Source organism: Miniopterus natalensis, chromosome 1 (genome assembly GCF_054644295.1).
Source record: "Miniopterus natalensis isolate mMinNat1 chromosome 1, mMinNat1.hap1, whole genome shotgun sequence".
In the NCBI taxonomy this organism is placed as follows: Eukaryota; Metazoa; Chordata; class Mammalia; order Chiroptera; family Miniopteridae; genus Miniopterus; species Miniopterus natalensis.
The window spans coordinates 117,628,131-117,644,367 of NC_142081.1; the positions used below are offsets into that span (position 1 = coordinate 117,628,131).

The following is a 16,237-nucleotide window of genomic DNA, read 5'->3' on the forward strand; positions in this document are numbered from 1 at the left end:
AGAGGAGCTAAAGAAGAAGACCTTTATTGAAGAAAAAAGTTGACTTTAAAATAAAAATTTTGAAATTCAAAATAAAAAGAGAGGGATTAAGAAAAATACTCTGGAAATGACTAAGTGCTCTACTATAAAAAACCCCCAGAAAATCCTCAGAACACTGGGTTTAGTTTCAGTCTCTCCACAGCCTAAGCAAATACCTCAGGAATGATGTAAGAAGGACATAAAAGGAAGGAAAACGATGGACAATTTCAAAAGAAACAGTGAGGATGAATTAAGCTCAAGATAGCCCTCAAGGACTAGAGATTAAATAGGTGCTCAAAGGAATGTCCATAAAGCTTGCATTCTACACAAATATAGATCATTACTCCTTTCAAAGTTAAATTTCACTGACATTGGTCTTCACTTTTCTTTTGGAAAATTTATAAATTTTTATTTCAAAGGGAAACTTTTATTGTTTAGAGCAATGAGTCACTTATTTTTCTTACTCCATTTATTTAGCTATTAACAGTGAAAGGGTTGCTTTCAACATTAGGGGGCACTAAGATTTTGGACTTGGAGCTTGGCAGGAAATAGGCACAATGGCAGCTCTCCCTCCTCAGAGGCTAAGGCTATCAACGGGCACTGTTTTTCAGAAGAGATGCATTATTTAGTAGGTCAGACTGCCTTGTCCTCAGCTCCTAAGTCCGGTCAAAGTATAGATTATTGGCGTAGTCAGACGTTTTCTGGAGCTGAAATTCTTACAAAGGCCCAGTCTCTGATATTTCCATATATGGTATCTAGGACAGAATTATTCTGAAACCAAAGCAATGCACAGTGCTTCATGATATGACTCTAATAATTCTTTTCATATTAAACAGGCCTGTAAACTAAAAAAAAAAAGAATTGGAGTTTGCCCAGCTTTTATTTTGGTATTAACTGATTCTTACTTAAGGAAACCACTTAAGTTTATTAACATGCTTAGCAGGGAAGAACAATTACTTAAGATATTAATGAACTGATAAATTTATTTATTTATTCAATAAATAGTGTTTTAATAGTGAATGAAATATATTTAGTATTGAGGTGGAAAAAAGACGAATAGTTGTTCAATAGCAATGATAAGACACAGATAGCCCTGGCTGGTGTGTTCAGTGGTTAGAGAGTTGGCTTGTGCTCTGGAGAGTCTCAGGTTTGATTCCCGGTCAAGGGTAAGTACCTGGGTTGCTGGCTCAATCTCTGGCCCCAGTTGGGGTGCATGTGGGAGGAAACAATCTATGTGTCTCTCTTACATCTATGTTTCTCTCTCCTCTCTTTCTCTCCCTCTCCCCCTCTCTCTAAAATAAAAAATAAAAATCAATGGAAAATATCCTCACTCCTCAGGTGAGCATTAAAAAAATCACAAAGATAAATAATGATAGTACAATTTAGAAACTTTCCTGCCATAAAAGAGGCAGGAAAAGTCTCGTGAGTTTTGCAAGAAGGGGAGATTACTTCCGGCTATAAGGATCTAGAATGTTCAAGGGGGTGGGGACATTTGATCTGGCCTTGAAGGATAAATAGGACAAGACCAGATAGAGATGGGGTTGGTGCTGGCAATTCTAGGCTGACAGTGACTCATAACCAAAGTTAAGTGGACAAGAGTTCACATTACACGCGTAGGAAAGCCAAATTCTTTTTGTGAAAACAACAGAGTTCATGAAAGAGAATAATGTGAAGATTAGGAAACAGGATGGGCTGTTCTATAGAGGGCCTCAAATGTCAGAGTACAGAATTTGACATTTAGACTTTATTCTGTGGGCAATGCGGTCCACTGGAAAGGTTTTAATCAGAGGAGGGGTAGGATCAGGATGCACTTTCTAGTCCCGTCTGATCTAAAATTGCATCTGGTGGTACCATTTACATGTAAGGGAACAGGGCTGGAGGAGGTGATACCAGATAAGAGGACACTGCCCTGGTCTGGGCTGGAGTAGCAAGGGGCAATAAAGACTTGGAGGTTTGTGTACAGAAAAATGCTGCTGCTGGGCTTTATTCTATTAATATATCAGCTCCAGAAAACTAAATGCTATTTTTAAAAATTCAAGTTATAGCCCTGGCTGGTGTGGCTCAAGTGGTAGAGCTTCGGCCTGTGCGCCTAAAGGTCAAGGGTTTGATTCCCCATCAAGGGCATGTACCTGGGTTGCAGGTCCGATCCCCCGCCCAGTCGGGGCACCTGTGGGAGGCAAACACTCAGTGTATCTCTCTCAGATGTATGTTTCTCCTTCTCCCTTCCCCTCTCCCTCCCTTCCTCTCTCTCTAAAAAAGCCAATGGAAAAAATACCCTCACAGGAGGATTAAAAAACAATTCAAGCTTATATTTTATTACTACTTGTTAATTGTTACTAATAAGTTAATAAGGGCAGAATGAGAACAGGGCTATAACAGTAAGTGCCGTTAAACACACTTATTATACAATATCACCACCACCACTACTACTGCTGCTACTGCTGCTACTAATAATAATGTCATAAGACAGAAACAGTCTCCTTCCGACAAGGAACCCCAGATCCAGAATCCGTAAGTCGTTGGCACATATTGCCACAGGCTGAGCGGTAGATTGGATGATTCTGGTTTGTTTGTTTGTTTACAGGTTACCTAGAAAACCTTTCATTCCAGAGCAGGACGGACAGCTGGGGCCCTGCCGCCCCCCCCCCCCCCCCCCACGGCAGGCTCTGGACAGGGCGCCCCACCGCTCGCGGGGCCTGGCTCCGCGGTCTGGCGGCGCCCCTCACCTGCTGCGGCCGCCCCCGCCCCCCCCCCCCCCCCCCCCGCGCGGGTGCCGCGCTGCGCCTCAAACGCGCAGAAGGGCGCGCGGGGGCCCCCAGGTCCCTGGGGATCTTCACGGCGCGGCGGAGCCTCTCCCTGGCCTCGCTGGTCTTCCCCTGGCTCCAAAGCAGCTTGGCCACGGCCAGGAGCACGCGCGGGCCGTGCTCACACTTCGGGGCGCGGACACCCTTGGCCTCCAGCTGGGGCCTCGCCTCCAGGAAGCCGGCTTCGGACCGCAGGGCCCGGGGCCGGCCCCCGCAGCGCGGGCTGAGGGCGCGCGGGCTGTTCCCGGTACTCCCGCCGCACAGACTCCAGCCACAGGCCGGGCGGGGTTCTTTGGGCTCTTCAGGCGAGACTTCTCCAAAATGGGCCGAGCTCGGGCCAGCTGCCCAGTCTTCTCCTCTAGCCCGGAGAGCAAAAGCCACAGGGGTGTGAAGCGGGGACATTTCTTCGGGCCCTGGCCGTGGCCTCCCGAGCCTTGTCCGCCCGCCCCTCCTGCTCCTCCACCTGCCCCTTCCTCGCCCGCAGCTCGGGGAAATCCTCGTGGTGCTTCAGGGCCTCCTCGCAGAGCTCCCCGATGCTCCCAGCACCCACCCCAGCCTCACGGGCTTCACGAACACGGGTGGCAGCGGGTGCGCTGCTCCGAGCCTTGCCCGCAGCCGCCAGGCGCGCTCGCTCTCGGTGCACCCGGATTCCAGCTCCAGGGCCCGGGCCAGGCCTCCCCGCCGCGCGCTGCGTGCAAGGCCAGGGCCGGGATGCTCCGCCGCGCGCATCGCCCCTGGGCCCCAGCACCTCCGCTTTGGGGCACGGGGCCACGGCCTCTGCAGGAGCGCCTCCGGGGCTCCCCGGTGCCGCGGCTCTTCTCGGGGTCCGCGGCTCGCAGTCACCCGCTCACGCTGGGGACATTTCTGGGGCGCAGGTGTAGATGGCTCGTGCGCACTCCAGGGCGTTGTGGGCCACGCAGCGGGGGGCATCTTCCATCCAGGTGGGCTTCCGAGCCCTCCTCCATCCCAGTGCCCATCACGGCTCACAGGGCTGCCCGGCGGGTGGCCACACTGCCAGCCCCGCACCCCCTGGACATCCTGGATCCACCGGCTGGCGCGCGGGGCGGCGGCGGCTGGGCGGATGAGCTGCACCCTCTGCGTGTTTCCGCAGCCCTCCTGCAGCCTGGCGGCGGGGACCCAGATGTACCGGTGTGGGGATGTTCTCAGGGGCCTTGTTCGGGACCTCGAGGGCATTTTCGCAGGTCTCCAGCCTCGCTAGAGGGAGGCACCCCCACCGCTCTGCTGAGCAGGATTCTAGCGTCTCCAGGCTCTTCCAGCCCAGCGGGCCGCCTTCCACAAGTGAACAAAGTTGGGTGTATGTTCCAGGGCTTTCCAAAACACCTGCTTCTTGGCATGAATGTCCGTTTCCAGCTCTGCCGCTCTGATGTAAATCCTAACAGACTGTGGGAGGTGACGGAAAGCTTGGGCCACCAGGGCCTTGGCAGTGTCCCCAGGCTGCAACCTGGCTGCTCCTAACCAGACGTCTTCACTCTTAGGGCACATCTGCGTCCCCTTCATGATGAAGCTCCCAGCAACTTGCAGCTTTCCGGTCACTTCCTCCAGGCAGGTGGATGGGATCCAGGCTGGGGGTGGTGAGGGTTTGTCTCCTGAACAGACTTTAGGAGCAGCCAGGCCTTTCTGATACCTGGCTCAGCCTCATGTCCATCAGCGTGGACAATCTTCCTCATGTCTAGCTCACCTGTGCCAGGTGTCATCAATCCGGGTGTCATCCACCTGTGTATGGAGTGTTTGCCCACCAGAATAGGGTGTGTTAAGACCTCCAAATTGAGTTTGTCAGGAATCCACTGAAGTACAGTTCTCTCCAGTCTGCAAATGTTTGGCAATGAAGCTGTCAGGAGCAGGGGTCAGCTTCTCATAGCGTGGGTTCCACTGGCGTTTGTTCCTGGTGTCGCCAACCTCAGGGATGCTCAGCCACTCTTCCTCTGTGGCTTCTGCCGACTTCCTTTTGAGATCTGAGAACTGCTGTTGGATTTGGGGGTGTTCCGTACCGTATTTCTCAATTTCTTCTTTCTCCCTTTGCTCCCTTCTTTCTTTTCTCCTTTCATCCATCCTTGTATCCAGAGCTGTGTAAATGGCATCCACTTCCTCATGGTCCGTTTCCCAGGGCCCCCTTGAGAAGAAGCTCCCCGCATACCCATTAAACTCGTCATAGTTGGTGTCATTCAGTTCCTCACCTTTGCTGTCCCACGCCTGGCTTTTCTTCATCTGGTCCCCCGATGGTCCTCTTGCCCAGAGGCGCATGGCGGTTGTCCACAGCATCATTGGCATCCTGGGGGGGCCCAGTGCCTGACCGGGTGCTGAAGCCAGTGGCACCTCGGCCCAGCCCGGGCAGGTGGGCGAGCGGCTTGGTCATGCCCAGGAACCGCCTCTCTTGTCCCAGGTGCAGGCGGGGACGAGCGCTGGGAGGGGAGGCAGGGACCCGAGGCCAGAGGCAAGGCTTCCCGGCTGATTCTTAATTCTCCGGCCCCTCTGTCATCAGTTTCTCTCTTTGCTGTGCACTAGAATGGGCAGAGGACATTTTTCTGTCCCCTTGATGTTAGGTTTGACCATATGCCTTGCTTTAGGCATTGGAATATTACTGGTCATGAAGTGGAAAGAGGCCCTAAATGGGCCTGTGTCTTTTGCTTGGCCTTTCGTACCCCTGTGGTTCACCCCGAGCCCCTGCTCCCATGACTGCTGGTGAAAGAGACAGTAGATATAAAGCAGGCCTGAGCCCAGCCTGAGGTCTAGAGCCAAGCAAAGTTAGCCTGCAGCCAGGAACAGAGGAAGGCAAAGCAGTCTACAGACCGATGGTGATACAAATAAATGCTCTGGTATAAACCACTGAGATTTAGTTGGTTTGTTATGCACCCTTATTACGGTAATATTCAACCAATAAATAACTTGACTTATCAAACTGTAATAAAGCACATTGCTTAATTCTTAAAGATACACACAAAATAATAAAAATGAAAAACTAACATTATCACAGATAATCCTTTCCAAAATAGTCAAATAATTAAAATAATACATTATCTGAATGACTTCTATAACACATATTATATATGAATATGAGTAAATATAATTATATGAATGGTCAAATGATTGAAGTAAATGCATGAGTAGCATGAGTGAAGTCACATACGAGCAAACTCCTTTTGGTGTTAGTATGGTACAGGATATTGTTATAATTGCTCTGATTCCCCCACTCTTTTTTAAAAATAACTTCAGTTATAGTTTGCATTCAATATTATTCTGTATGTTTCTCCTTCTGTTGTTGTTGTTAATCCTCACCTGAGTATATTTTTCCCATTGAATTTTAGAGAGAGTGGAAAAGTGGAAGGGAGGGAGGGAGAGAGAGAGAGAAACATCGATGTGAGAGAGACACATCCATTGGTTGTCTCCTGCACATGCTGTGACCGGAACCAGGGATCCAACCTGCAACGCAGGTAGGTGCCCTTAACTGGGAATTGAACCCTCCACCCTCCAGTGCACAGGCCAATGCTCTAACCACTGAGCAACACAGGCCAGGGCTTTCCAATTTTTACATCTAAACATATGTACAAATGCTCTGTGCTTTTGCTCCTCCTATGGCAAAAGGTAACATAAACATGTGCCTTTGGGAACTACAAAGATGAAGGGTTATCCACCAAAAAGTATTATTACCACATTACTATTTCTGTATTTCAACAATAGCTGAGTAGAATAGGAATACTCTGAATATGAAATAGTTTCATACATAAGAAAATAATATTTATTTACTATATTAAAATTCTTTTTATAAAAACTAGCATAAGACCTAAACCTTGACATGTGCTTTAGCATCATAAACCCATCAACTTCCTTGTCACTACACATTTTTCTACCCTCTGGTGAGCTCCCATCCATCAGTGTCTCCATCAGTCAAGCTGTGTGTGTCAGGAGCACTCTGCAATGTCACTCCAACCTTCTTCCCCAAATTGGAAGCACGCACGACAAAAAGCTATTTCTCCAGAGAAAGAAAATTTTTGGCTACAAAAATATTGGAAATATAAACCCAGAGTAAGCAGTGAGATCTGGGTCAAGATCTACTTAATTAAAAATCAGTAACTGAATCCTAGATTACTTCTCCCCAATTATTAAACTTCAGAGTAAAGCTCAAGCCAGGATAAATCTGATAATGTAAGAAATAGCTGTATTATCTAAGCAAACCATCTTGAAGGCTTTATGGAGTCTGATACATTTCTAAATAGCTACCCTGAGAATTGACATTTTTGTGGCTGACATGACATGTGGCTGATGTTTTATTGAGGTCTTCTGGATAGCATCTCTATCCATCACTAGACAGCCACTACTTGGACAAATGGTGGCTGGCTGGCAGTCTGATTAAAGTTGGCCTGACTTCAAGCATTTTCCTGTTTCCTGGTGAGCCAGCTGCAGCCTTAGCTTGCAGTTGGAGGAAGCTCAGTGATGCACAGGAAGTAGGACATAAAAGCATTTTAAGCTGTTGCTTTAGGGAAATGGGATGAACCAAGAGAGCTTGTGGTTTTCAAAGCCCAGTATACAACTGTCCTAAAACAGTGAATTTGTTTTAAAAATTCAACTAGGTTCCACATGAACATGTGTTTTTTCTCTAAAAGTAAATTGAATTTATTCTTTTACTCCTAACCTCAATCATGTACAACCTTTTAAGTATTTATGTTATGCAAAAAAAAAATTTAATGGTTTTTGTAACATGAGTTGTATGTTGTTATTTTTTTGTTTGTTTTTTCGAATGTCACTCTCTTTGACTCATTTTAGATATCCTAATTTGAAAACCAGCCTAATTTAACTTAGAATATATATTTAGTCTGGTAATATTTGGGAATTATAAAACTAAAATACTAAAAAAAAGGTAATTTACTAAGAGAAAAGTAATTTAGCAGCTAATCAGTAGTTAAAGTCACTAGGAAGAGAACACTGCAATGTATAAAAAACATAGGATAATGATAATTTTATTATCTTTTAACTTATTTTGCATTATTTAGGTATTATTGAAAACACCGTGTGTATCATTATGAGCATTTCATGAGAATTATTCTTGCCAACTTTGAAATTTCAAAAATGATTTACTAAACAAAATGATATGGCCATACCAACTGATGCAGAAAAAGAATTTGACAACATCCAACACATTCATGATAAGAACACTCAGAAAACCAGGAATAAAAGGGAATTTTTTCAACTTGAAAAGAGTATCTACAAAAATTCCACAGCTAAGATAATACTTAATGGTAAAAATTAAATGCTCTTCTTCCAGATTAGAAACAAGGCAAGAACATTTTTCTCTCTCACCACTTTTATTAAGCATATTATTGAAAATCCTTGCCAGTGTAATAGGCAAGGAAAACAATATACACACTGGAAAGGAAAGAGTGAAATTGATACTGTTTCTGAATGTAAGAATCCCATTATTTGCACAAAAATTCCTAGAACATTTATTGTGAGTTCAGCAAAAACTCTGGATATAAGAGCAATACACAAAAATCAATCACATTTATATATACTAACAATAAACATGTGGGAATCAAAACTAAAAACCCAATTGCTCCAAAGAAAACACTATCCTGAGGTATACACAGTGAAACACATATAGGATCTATGTGCTAAAAATTACAAAATGATAAAAGAAATCAAACAAGATCTAAATAAATGAAGAGACATATGTGTTCCCAGATTGGAAAACTCAATATAATAAAGATGACAATTATTCCCAAATTGATGCAACTCCTATCAAAATCCCAGCAAGATTTTTACGTCAACCTAAAAAAGTTTATATAAAGTTTACATGGAAAGGCACAGGCCTTCGAATAGCTAAAATAATCTTGACAAAGCAGAATAAAGTAAGAGAAATCAGTCTATCATATATTAAGGTTTACTGTATAACAATAGTAATCAAGACAGTGCAATATTGGTGGAGGTTTAGATACCAAATCAATGGGACAGAATAGAGAACCCAGAAATAGACCCCCACAAATATGCCCAACTGATTTATTACAAAGGTGCAAAAACAATTTAATGGAGAGATAGTCTTTGCAGCAAATGGTGCTGGAGCAATGGGACATCAGAGGCAAAAAGTTAACATCAACCTAAACCTCAGACATTAAACAAAAATTCCTTTAAAATGGATCATAGACATAAAATGAAAAATGTAAACCATGAAACTTTTATGTGAATTCAGGGCAGAAAATCTTTCAGACCTCAGGATAGGCAGAGTCCTTAGCATCAACATCAAAAGCATGATATATAAAAGAAAAAATGGATAAACCAGATTTTATCAAAATTAAAAGCTTTGGGGCTAAGAAAGGAATTTAAAAGGATGAAAAGACAAGCTATGTATTGGGAGAAAATATTTGGGAACCACATAGGACTACTCTTTCAGAATGTATAAAGAATTCTCAAGCCCAACACTGAAAAAACAAATAACCTAATTAGAAAATAGGCAAAATATATGAATAGATATTTCAGCAAAGATGATTTAACATAACAAAAAAGCACAAGAAAATTGTTCACCTTTAGGGAAATGCAAATTAAAACCACATTATCCGATAATCCTGGTCAAAATAGTCACACACCCACCCACCCACCCACAGACACACACCCACACCCACACCCACACCCACACCCACACACACACACAGTGATAGCTCATTGTAGAACACAGCATTCTACAAAGGGATGAAGTGGGTTGGGGGTCTCACAGTATGGACAGCACAGAAAGTACCCTTCAGTGACTTCCTAACCAAAAGGATAGAATCCAGATGACCATGGGATAGCATCATAAAGTGCTGAATAAAATAAATGCCAAATTATAATTCTATATTCAGAAAAAAATATCCCACTAAATTTAAGACAAAATAAAGTCTTTTTCTGAAGAACAAAAACCAACAAAAGTTTTTACCAGAAGTTGTGCAATAAATCAAAAACCACTAAATGGAGTTCTTCTAAAAGAAAGTAATGCAACCCCTACGGAAGCATAGAAATTGAGGAAGAAAAAACAACAAGGGTAAGTATATATCATTACTAATTGCATGAAACAATGAAAATGTTTTATTGCCTAAAATATACACAATTAATATAATTAACATTAATACCACAAAAGACAGGAAGTGGGTAAATGAACTTAAAAGGTTTTAAGGTCCTTGACTTATCATGAAGTAGTAAAAGGATTAGTTTTAAGTTAGCTTCTAATGAGTCAAGAGTGAATATTATAATCTCTAATGTAACCACCAAAAGAAGAATAAAAAAATGTACACGTAATATATATTTTAAAGAGTAATAAAAACTGATCAATTAAAAAAAGGCAAGAAAGAATAATTTAAAAAAACAACATAAGAAAAGGTGGGACCAACAGGATCCCAGTAATGCAACCGTCTGTTTAAATCCAATAATGTTTGCAATTTTATTTGATGTGAATGCATTAAATTCTCCAACTGAAGGATAAAGCAAAACAAAATCCAAATATAGTCTTTGAGATAGCAAAAGGCTGAAAGTGAGGAGACTGAACAATATACTATGCAAACGTGAATGGAAAGGAAGCTAGGGAAGCTACACTACATCAGAGAAAGTAGACAGGAAGGCAGGAAGCATTAAAAACGGGCCCGGCCGGGCGTCACTCAGCGGTTGAGGTCGGCCTAGGATCCAGGTGATCGGGGTTCGATTCCCGGTCAGGACACATGCCCGGGTTGCGGGCTGTGACCGATCAATGACCCTCTCATCATTGATGCTTCTCTCTCTCTCTCTCCCCCTCCTTTCCTCTCCCTGAAATCAATAAAGATATATTAAGCAAACAAACAAATAAAACCAGGATATTGCAGAATGACATGAGTCAATCCACTGGGAGAGAGGATAATTTTAAATGTGTATGTGCCATGTGAGAAGGACAGACCTTTCTACTGAGCTTCTGACTCTCCTACCTGGCTACCTACTGAACGTCAGCTGGCTATCTTAAAGGCACCAAATTTTCCATGCCGAAAACAAACATTATTATTTCTCCTACGAAACCTGGTGCTCTTCTAGAAATTTTATATTTGGTGGTGGCATCACAGAATACTGTCCAGAAACCTTAGGACCATCATTTTTTTCCTGCTCCCTCACTACCTCGTTCAAACACTCTTGTGTCCTGTTGATTCCACATCTTAAGTATTTCTCCTTTCAATCCCCCTCTTTATTTTCACACTGCCACTGCTCCTATCACCTCCTGCCTTAACTATCGCAACGCTTTCCGAATTTTTTCCTGCCTAAATTTGCTGCCCCCTACTTCAAAACATCATCCTCACACGTGCAAGAATGTTTTCAAAACCAAATCCGCCCCAGCCTGTTTGGCTCAGTGGTTAGAGCGTGGGCCCGAGGACTGAAGGGTTCTGGGTTCGATTCCGGCCAAGGGCTCGTACCTCGGTCGCAGCTCAATCCCTTCCTGGGTTGGGCTGCGTGCGGGAGGCAACCGACCGATGTGTCTCTCTCACATTAATGTTTCTCTCTCTTTCTTTCAATTCCCCCTCCCCCTCTCTGAAAAGCAATGGAAAAAATATCCTCGGGTAAGGGTTAAAAAAAGCAAAAAACCAACCAACCAAAACCAAATCTAATTAGGTCTTAGTACTCTCAGCACAAAACAATCAAGGCTTTCCCTCCGCAGGTGAGACAAAGCCCTCCACAGCCAGCCCCGGCTTATCTCTTCGCTCTCAGCTTCCCTTGTTAGCCACCTGTACCCCAAAGCATTACCATACAATGGGCAGGCAGCCTGTAGCCTCTGAAACGCACGCATCTGTAACTTTATGCAAGCTTTATTTTTCCCACGCAATGTCTGTTTCCCAGTGAATGTCTTCTCGCCCTTCCAAGTTGATACTATATATAGCTAAAATTTACTGCATGCCAAATGAGAGTCAGGGAATGCTTTAGTGTAATCTTCACCACAGCCCTATGAGATAGTTATTATTAGTGTGCCCATTTTACAGAGGAGAAAATCAAGGCAGAGGATAGGTCATCTGTCCACTGTCAAACTTGGAATGTGTAAGAACTCGGTTTGAACTTAGGAAGTCCAGCTCCAGAGCTTACATTCATAACAATTTCAATATAATTGAGGGTTCATATTCTCTGAGCTGCTTTCTCTAACAATCTCGTGTCCTCTTTACTATATACCAAAGTACCACAGATCCTTTCTTTTCTTCTTCCACTGTCCTCTGCACATACTTCTGTCAAAAAGCACTTACCATACCAAATTTACGTTTTTTGCCGATTCTTCTACCTAGTAAACTTCTCAAGAATAGGAAAACACTCATTGCCTGCATATTATTATTGAACAAGCAATGGAGGAATGTATAGAAAATATAAATATTTCTTATTAGATGGATTTTTGCTTTCTAGTCTAAGTTTATAAGGGGAATTATTTAAATTAAATATATTTCCTGATTTATAAAGTTATTACTGTATTATAAACATTATGTATGTGTGCATGTGTGTGAATGTATGTGCATGTGTGTGTGTACATATAATCTTTGTAAACAAATGACTTTTTGGTTTTATGTATTAACCTGTTTTTAAAGATAATTTTGTTGACTTTTGTGGCATATTTGATTGTGAAAAAACAATGAGCAGGACAACAATAAAAATATCACTAAAAGACTTTAGACACTGCCTAAGGAGTAGGTTGTAAGGAAAACGCTTCTCTAGCTAAAAATTTGCGATGATAAATTATGTTAGGTCTGTTACTTAAGAAAATTTAATCTCTGAGTATTAGATTTCAGCAAGCAGAGCAAAGTTATTAATTTGTAAAATTCAGGACACAGCAGTGTGCAGCAACACTATTTTAAACAGGCAATACTCTATTTACTCAATATTGGCAATTACAAAATCAAGTTATCAAAAATTTGAAAATGTATATGCATATTTATTTCATATATAAATTGTTATTTGTAAATGTAAGTATTATTTATAATATAAATACTATAATTATTTAAATATCTTCTATATAATAAAATATACATTATATATTTATATAAGAATATTTTGTAAAGTTTATAATATAAATATAATATATAATAAATTCATATAGTGTAACATTATATAATATATAATTATTTATAATAAAACATTATAGTATATAATATAAATGTTATTATATAATTACACTGAATTATACTACTTGTAAACCATGTATTTCATTAAAATATATATTATATCTTTCCTTGTGGAAAGGAGGAAAGAGGGACTGCTGTAGTTATATGCAATATTTATATACAATAGTATATTACCAAATATATTATTTGGGACCCGGTACAAATTGGAATGCTACTACTAGAAAGCAGGCAGTGTCAAATGAGAAGATAAAAGTGGAGAAAAGTAGTTCTATCTACCCAAAAAAGTAAGAAAAGAAATGACCTGCCTCTGAGAAAACTCCCCCAGAACCTCCCTTGGTCCCCGGCTTATTGATGGCCACAGAGATGATCTGGACTGATTAGGAAACCAACGGGTTTGGAAGACAGTACCACCTGGTTCCAAGCTCGGCTCAACTTCTTAGGAACCCTGGTGCTGCAGACACAGTACTTAATCTCTTCACTTCTGGCTTCCTCCTCGGTAAAGTGGGATAGTCCCTGCCTTGGGGTAGTCGTGAAGATTAGATGAGGTATCTGTGTAAAGCACCTCAGGTAGATGCTCAGTGACTGGGGCCATTATCACTATGCCTGGGGAGTTTTGTGACAAGTCTTTACTTGGGAGTGAGCAGAACATAAAGCTACCACACAAAGTTAACAGATTTTTTTCATTTATCAGGATAAATACAGTCTAATAGCCCTAATAATGTTTCATTTCTAAACAACTGATTTACAGTCAAATAATTTTTTTGAATGTTTACTGCTAATCAGATATAGTTTGCATGCTCCTGGGAACACTACACAAAAGCCAGGCTGACCTGAGTAAGAATAATGATTATAGAGAATCTATGGTTACAAAAAATTTAACCCAAAAATGTCCAATTATCTGAGACAAAACTGGGTTACATTTTGGGGAGGTCTGGTATGGCTTAAGTTATAAAGAATAATTGTTTCCAGCTCTTGTTAACCTGAATATTTTTCAAAGTGTTATCTTATAATTTACCATTAACTCACTTTTATCACTTAGCTTGGTCTCCACAATACCATCTGGTTTTATTTTCCAACAATGGTCCCTTCAAGACCAGGGGCAGTAATCTGGTTATGTGGGGAGGGGTGGGCACAGACTCTTGATGCTGGGATATATTTTAATAAAAACCTTTCCTTTCTTTTTGCTGATCTGGAATTTTACTCTTGTCTACTTGCTTTTGTAAGGTTTTGGGTGAACTAAGCATTTGTTAGTTTCTTTATCGTATTTCTACATTCCCAGCTCAGCAAAAAACCCTTTTCAGTAAAACACACAAAGGATAAACTGCAGATAACCTTGTCTTTGGCATCAGCTCCCAAGAGAAGTCCCATCACTAGTGAAAGTTACAAGGCTTAAATAGGGCGGAAATACGCTTAGTCTAGTTTTCTGCAAATGGGTTTACAATTTCAGCTCACCTCATTCTCAGACTTTATCAGAGGGAGCAAATGACATTAAGAGAACAGACAGACAACATGGCTTTCGAGTAAGACCCCCATTATTGCTACACTCAGAGCTCTTTGACAGCAACTTATAAAATTATTCAAGCTATAATTCAGCTGTCTTACTGCACTTGCACTTTTAAAAGTAATGTGGGTGGGCAGCTTATACCAGGCTGCTAAGAAGCGCATAGAGACATACACACATTGATATTTAGTGTCATTGAATATTTTGAAGTTGATTATTTTATTGTTTTGCTACAGAATTTTAGAATGCCTCTCAAGGCCCAAGCTTAACACCAAAACTGTGGCACTGAAAAATGACTAGAAGCCAAAGGGAATTTAACATATTCTTGTATTTTTCTCCATTTCTTGTGACCACGTTTTCCATCATTGGGGCCCGGTTTCACCAGCTTTCTCTGTCTCTCCTTCTGTCTTTTCCTGTTTTCTCTTACAAGCAAACCCTTTTTCAGCTCCCTCAACTTCATCCCACCATGGCACCTATTTTCCTGCAGCATGTTTGAGAGACATTTTCAGATGTTAAGGTAGCAGGCAAAAATCCAGAGACCAGACACACATGACCCAAATGTTGAATCTGATCTTGTAGTTCTAAATCTCTAAGAGTAAAAGCGATCAATTTACTATCCCAAGTAACAGCTGAACTATATGAAGCATGATTGCATTTTGAGAATGAAGCATATCTAGATATAATATAATGTATGTGTTTTATTTATTGTGCGTACTATAACATAATTATAAAGTAGGCATAATTTATTCACTTATTCTTTATTTTGTTCATACAGCCAATATTGTTGGAGTAACAATTATGTGCTAGGCCTCTGCAAAGCCTTAGAATTAATTGGGTGATTTCAGATTTAAGTTATAAAATGTACTTTAGGGTTTGCTGGTGAGATTTCACTGAAAAATGGGTAAGAACCAGAAGTCGTACCATGAAGTGGTCCTGTTGATAATAATGACCCATCAACCTCGCCCACTTCAGAGATAAGGTGGGGGGGGGGACGGACATGGAGCCCTGCAGAAAGCCAGGACTTCAATGTTACTTTCTAATACAAAGGGTCTTTCTCTTTGACATGTGCAATACTTTACAGGAAGTGTCTACTTCATCCCAATCACATTCTTAAAAGACAGAAAGTGGTAATACTTCAAAAGACAGAAAGTGGTAATCTTTTTTAATGGATAAAATTGAGCTCAGAACTATTATAGGACTTTTCTAAAGCATCGCACCAGGTAATGATGTAATGAAGCCGTTGGCCACCTACTTTCTGGTCTGCAGCTCTTCCAATTTGGACGTGTCCTCACCTTGTGGGCTATGATTCACTTTGTCCTTGTTAAACACGCACTTTGGTATATTTGCCTTTCTTTCACAGCAAAGGTCTGTGAGTCTGACCTAATGCTACCTGACTCATCCCCTGTATGACAAATACTCTGGATGAAGGAAGACAGACAGTGGCCCTCATCCTTGGCACATGGGCCGTGGGCAACAGGGAGCCAGGAGTGTTAGTTGTGTGTCTAGGATTTACAGCCTTAGGGGACATGAACCTCTACTCACTGATGTCCTTTTGTCCCTAATATTGCCATCTTCTCTAGGGCAACGCCTTGTCCTTCTAGGATGTCATCCTGAAGGGGTCACACTTCACACTCTCCTTGACAACTCACTGGTCCAAATGCTTATGAACTTCATACCTAATGAGGTCAAGTTCAGTGTTTGACCCTGACATTTTGCCAAAGTGTTACGCAATACATTGCTTCAGAAACAAATGAAATGACCGTACTACACAGTAAGTAAATGTACTGTAAATCCTGGATCTAACCCTATATCCACCAGTT

General features: G+C 41.9%; 1 protein-coding gene and 1 pseudogene across 1 annotated transcript in view; both read right to left on the bottom strand.

Annotated features, from left to right (window-relative positions):
- CUBN (cubilin) overlaps positions 1 to 16,237 on the bottom strand; it is a 256,784-nt gene that overhangs the window by 23,406 nt on the left and 217,141 nt on the right. The gene's annotated exons all lie outside the window — the stretch shown is intronic.
- Positions 1,464 to 16,128, bottom strand: LOC148094370 (pre-mRNA-processing factor 6 pseudogene; annotated as a pseudogene).